The 6,453-nt window shown below is 36.3% G+C and overlaps 1 pseudogene; it reads right to left on the bottom strand.

Moving 5' to 3' along the window:
* Nucleotides 1–251: 251 nt before the first annotated feature.
* LOC21388492 lies at nt 252–4,432 on the bottom strand (annotated as a pseudogene).
* Nucleotides 4,433–6,453: the final 2,021 nt, after the last annotated feature.

The following is a 6,453-nucleotide window of genomic DNA, read 5'->3' on the forward strand; positions in this document are numbered from 1 at the left end:
AGAAAAGAGTTCTAGATTAAGTCTTCTTCGTAGTTTAAGGAGGAACAAAAAAATAATAAATAAATAAAAGTAGTAAGTTAATTCTAGATTTCCAGGACGTCTAAAGCAAAAGAGAAGAAACAATTCTTCTAGGCTTCCACATGCAATATTCTAAGCACGCATTACAGACATGGACTACATACATAAAAACTGTAGATAATACAAAGAAAACTAAAAAGTCATATTTTGTTACACAGTCTAATTCTACAAATTTAGCGAGCTTCCACCATAGTACATGTCACAACGTTTATAGAGTAATTAACACCTTCACTAGATGACAAGTCTCCAGTACCAGCCCAACGTCTATTAGCGATAAATGCAGGTTGTTTTGGGGACGGAAGATCTGAATCATTTCCCAACATTAGAACAACTGCTGACATGGTTGGTCGATCATACGCGTGTTCTTGCACGCTCAGCAGACCAATTTGGATACATCTCAGAGCTTCATCAACAAATGCCTCGTCCAAAAATGAATCCACTACTTCGGAGGCTCTGCCTTCTCTCCACAGGTCCCAAACCTGAAACAAAACGCATGTCATCATGTCGGAGAAAAATAATCATGTAAATCTTTTTGTGCATGTCATATGTTTATATTTTCTCAAGTAAAACTAAATTTTTATGCTCACATGTCCAACCAAATTTGACTCAGGATTCTCTTTATAATAACCAGTGATCTTTCTGCCAGAAATGATCTCTAGCAGTACAACTCCAAAGCTATATACATCTGACTTTATTGAAAATAATCCTTCCATTGCATACTCTGGAGCCATATAACCGCTGTAATAGCATAGAATGAATCATTGATTTTAACCCATGTTGTTAGCTAATGAAAACATATTTCTTTTTAGTTAAGGGGCACTTACTATGTACCAACCACGCGGTTTGTGCATGCTTCACTTTGATCTCCTCCAAATATTCTTGCCAAACCGAAATCTGAAATTCTTGGGTTCATGGCAGCATCTAGAAGAACATTGCTTGCCTTTAGATCTCTATGAATGATTCTTAGTATTGAGTCTTGATGCAGATATAACATCCCTAGAGCAATGCCACAAATTATGTCAAAGCGTCTTCTCCAATCTAACGACTTCCTTTTCTCTTCATCTGATGACAAATTTAAGTAATTAAATATGCTTAAATCGGTTACGTTCGGTAAGCTTCCTGAGCTAGCTAGTTACTCATAGGCTTATGATCTATATTCAGTTAGACAAAAAAGCGTTACAGAATTCTTCTAATTTGCTTCAAAATTTATTTTAAGAAAACAATCATTCCACTTCTAAGAGCAATAAAAAAAAAAAAAAAAAAAAATTGATAGAAAGCATACCAAAAATGAAACGGTCCAAGCTTTTATTTGGTAAATACTCGTAAACTAACATTCTCTCTTCTTCATGGAAGCAACAACCTAAAATCTTCACAAGGTTTTTGTGTTGTAGTTTTGCAACAAGCTGAACTTCATTCCTAAACTCTGCACTTCCTTGCCCAGAGCACGTAGATAGTCGCTTCACTGCAATTTCCTTCCCATTTGATAGCATACCCTGAAACCATAATCCAAATTTTACTTATATGCGTTGCGCCATATTTGTAAGATTGAAATTGCAGTTATTTTGTGTTCTTCATATAATTGGCAATAACAAAATAAAATTAGAAGTATTTACAAAATTTGAAACGCTTTATCTTAGAAAGATTTACCTTGTACACCGAGCCAAAGCCACCTTGTCCAAGTTTGTTATCAACGGAGAAATTGGATGTGGCTACAGCAATGGTATGTAAATCAAACAATGGAACATCTGAGTCTGATATGCTATCGTCAAGCTCCGTCTCTTCCAAGAAGTTTCCACGTTTGTTGTTGTCAAACAAATATCTGCTTTGCCTTTCTTCAACTGTCTCCAAACATATTAGAAACAATTCTTGGTGTGATTTGGTTAGAAACTTCAGAATTTTACAGTTCCACCAAGTACAAAGAAAAAAGTAATAATAATATCCTTTATTTGTTCTTCTGAAAACATAAAAAAAAACCAAATAAATCTTTGAAAACTTGGCATGGGAAGGGAGGTTGGGGAGAGCTTTGGGTGGAAGGCTGTGGTTTCAATCCACAAGATGATACTTGTTATAATAGTGCTTTCCTTTAAAATTGAAAAGAGGGAGAGAGAGGAGTAAAAGTAATTGAAGTAACTTATTTAGATGAGCACGTAATTAGGTGTACATGATGATTGCAGAATGGATAGAAAGCAAAATAGAGGAAATCCATTTACCTGATTTTCTCTTCCTCTTTGCCAACCAATATGCCATGAAAACCAAGAGAAAAAATAGTACAACAGAGCAGAGCAGAATTCCTAGTTGCCCCTTTTTGCTGAAAGAACCATTCGATTTCTTCACGTATTGAGCTAGGAAGATGAAAGATTAACACTGATCATCTCATTGATATAATGAAACTCAACATGACTTATTTATCAAGTTATATGAGAATATGGTGCAAAATTTAGAGGTGTATATAACGGAGTGGTGTTGCAAGAATTTGCAAAGAAACTGTACTTATTTCTTCGTCCTTAGTCTCATTGATAAAGTAACAGAAAAACAGATGACATACTCAAAGTCAACTTAATAGTGCAATGTCATTGAGAACTCTCTCATTTTCAACAATTACAGGTCCATGGTTTATTTTCAGTTGTTATTGAAGGCAAAGAGGGAAGATTTCGTGAGACTCCCGTGCCCATAAGAAATTGCGGAGCAAGCCATTCATAGTAGTGGAACTCTGCACAAAGTTTTCTTCCGTGATAAAGAGTTACCAGTCCTAGATTACTTATAAAGCTAATTGTAGCTCCATGGGTTGTGATAAAATGCATCAACATTGTTACATATTAAAAATGCGAGTTGAATAGTTATTACATTATGATATTGTTATGACAAGACATGAAATAATATTCCACCAATAGAGCTTTATTTTAAACTGTTAGATCTGTATCAATTAGTCTTTGCGTACATTTTTTATTTACTTAATTTTTACTTGAAGGCAAAGGATAGCTCATACTAGTAAAATATCCTCTTTTCCGTTAACCAAAGGGAACTTGTGTTGTGTTTATTTTTTTTATTTTACTTCTTACATTCACTCATATCTTCTTTTCCGTTAAATAGTAAACGTACCTAAAGTAACTGCATCCACTCGTACGTATAGATCCTGCCCCATATTGGTATAAGTTGTTATGTCCACCAAATCTCCGTGCCAGGACAAGCAACCAGAACCGTCCGTAGTGTCATCCACACTCGTGTAAGCCGTGCAATTGCAATCCTTCAATCACTTCTCCTCACACTCTCTCAAATTCAATCCCATTTCCCCGCGTGCGTTGGATGTATCGGGCAATTTCACATGTGTCACCTTCACAAACCCCTCACCATCTGCACATGTGCGTGCCCCGCCCTTTCCCACGCACCCGCCTGACGGGTCTCTCAAGTCCCAACTATCACGCAAACGGGGTTCAAACCCAGGCAGGCACACGCAGTCAAACTGGCTTACGTCCGATGGGTTACACATTCCGTTTCTGCCACATCTCCCATAATTGTCGCACCGATCGGGAGCGTACCAAAAATCGACCCAATCTTTAGGCTGATCTTGCCATGCGGACCGGCTTAGTCTCCCCGATTCATCTATCACGAGCCTAGCAAAAACTAAATTCGTGTCGTTGTTGATTCCAAACACGATGCTTGTCTCATCTTGGTCGTTCGTATAGCTCACATTAAAGATGTACCCGTGTAAAATTCCTATCATCCTGGGTACACCAGTCCAGCTGCGACCTGTCCAAGATCCGGCCCGCCAAAACGGAACCTGACCCTTGTATGCGACCATCTGTGGGTATCCGGTTATGTTCATCCTGAACGTACAATTCCCGGTTCCCGGATCATCCGCCGATTTCCAGGATGTTATGAACCAGTCGTGACCGGTTTTCCGGTTCAGCCCAAACTTCATGAAAGGCAGGTAAGTGTTCGTTGGATAATCAAAGCTTTGCCAAATAACACTGCTCTGCCGAAAACTGTCATCTTGTTTCAACAAAACAAGATTTCCAACATCTAAAAGCTTAGCTATGAAAGTGGAACTAGTTTTTTCCGAAAAGACAGATAGATTTGGTGACCAAATAGGAGAGTTTTGGTATCTTGCATAAATGATGAGGCGTCCTTTGCTGTCGACGGCCAAGACTCCAGAGGTGTCGTTGATGGGATTGTCTCTGTTTGCGACCCACACGACGGTTTTCTCTGAGATTTTGTTGTACCAGACTCCGACATAGCGGTTGAGGGACTTGCCGGGGCTGAAGAAGCCGAGTGCGAAGGTCTTTTGGCCGGAGAGCAAAACGTCGCCGTCTTTGATGGGGTGGTTTGGTGTAATGGTGTCAAGGACAAGGGACATACATAAGGGTGGAGCAAGGAAGATGAGCAATATTAGTATTGTGTTTAGAAGCGCTTCACAAGACTTCATGGTTTTTTCGGTCAGTTGAAGTACCACTGTGATGTAGGGAGATGTAGTTATAAATAGTCGTTTTTATATTTTCATTCTGCCATCACACTCGATCTTACTTACAGTTATATATAAACATCCGAGGAATGAGTTTAAGGATTTTTTTACTTACAGTTTTATATATATATTTGCATTTTCAGGCCCATTTGCTGACTATCCAATTTATCCAACGAAATTTGACCGTGTCTCCGGATATCAACGTCGTCTTACTTCTCATGCTTCAGAAGTCTTTGTTTGGTTATACATCATTATCGTCTTTATTGGCTGACTAAGTCTTGTTAAATATTTTACTTCTGCAACTTGTTTAATCTCACTTATAGCTTCTATAGAAGAAACCGCATGCTATATTTTGTACGCATTTGAATGTTTAAATTTGATAAGTAAAAGAATAGTTAATTAGCATCTTTTCAGCAAGCATACTGCAACGTTAATCTCCCCTAACAAATATTCCCACGATGAATAATTTGTTTCGCGAAAGATAAAAATAATAAAAAACAATCCTACACAATTTGACAATTGATCATTAACAACTATGCAATGTTTGAAAATAGCCTTTTAAGGTATAGTTAAGGAACTTCTTTACTCTGACTACTTTTATATTGAATGGAGCTGTATTATAACATGTATACTAATGTTTCTTGAGCTCACACATGCTTCATATCTTTTTAACTTATCTAAATAATTGGGGCTCCTATTGTAAAAAGTTAAATAAAAATAAAATAAAAAAATCATAATTGTTCCCCTTGCAATAATTAAACTTATCGCTGTGCTACTATTTTACAAGACAAATAATAATCTTACCTCCAATAATCGAAATATATTACTATGTTTGTGTTCAGTAAAAACTATCTTCAATTTATTTCATAGTGCCCCACTAAAAAAAATCTGGATCCAACATTGAAACGCAATATAACTACAATTTACAAGTATCAATTTGGGAAACTATCCATAGAAACAGTCAACAATGAATTTAAATTCCAAATGAAACAAAACAGATTTAATACCATAAAACGCCAAAGGGAATCTGGATCCAACATTGAAACGCAATATAACTACAAATTACAAGTATTAATTTGGGCAACAAAACAGATTTAATACCATAAAAGTCAGCTACAATCTCTGGATGGAAACCAAATCAAACGCCAAAGGGAAGCTTTCTATCATTACTCTCTTTGCCAACCTAAAGTCAAATATGCACTTCTTTGTACAACGAAAATTTCTTCCTCTCTCATTCTCTAGTTTAACGCCTATATACTATTCGGGAAAAAAAAACAAAAAATCCACTAAGCAAGAGTTGTTTGATATATGAATAGAGATATTGTCTAATCATTTTAATATGCCAACCAGTTATTGGATATACGAAAATTTCTTCCTCTCTTATTGTATATGTAATATGCCAACCACTTGTGTTTTTGGCGTGAACCTCTTGGTTGTCTAATTCTTGTTAAATACTTCACTTTTAGAATATGTTTTAATCTCATTTATAGCTTCTATAGGTCGTAGTATACGCATTTGAAAGTTTTAAATTTGATAAGTAAAAAATAGTTAATTAACATATTTTTCGCAAGCGTACTGCAACATCAATCCCTCCCTTACATGAATAATTTGTTTAGCAAAAGATAAAAATATATAAAAAAATCCTACACGATTTGACAATTGATCGTTAAGAACTTATATATCCAAAGGAGCTGCATGTTATGTATGCTAATGTTGCCCGAGCTCACACGTGCGTTATATCTTCTTAGCTTATGCATATAATACGGGTACCCGTTGTAAAAAGGAAAAGAAAAATAAAAATAAAAGAAAGAAGATAACACAAATTATTTAGCATGGTTCGATAATACCTATATTCATAAACTATGAGAAAGAGACCATTTACTAGTGAGGAGCACTAGTGGCGCCGGAGTGATATT

The sequence above is a fragment of the Morus notabilis genome, unplaced genomic scaffold (assembly GCF_000414095.1).
Source record: "Morus notabilis unplaced genomic scaffold, ASM41409v2 Scaffold392, whole genome shotgun sequence".
Lineage (NCBI taxonomy): Eukaryota > Viridiplantae > Streptophyta > Magnoliopsida > Rosales > Moraceae > Morus > Morus notabilis.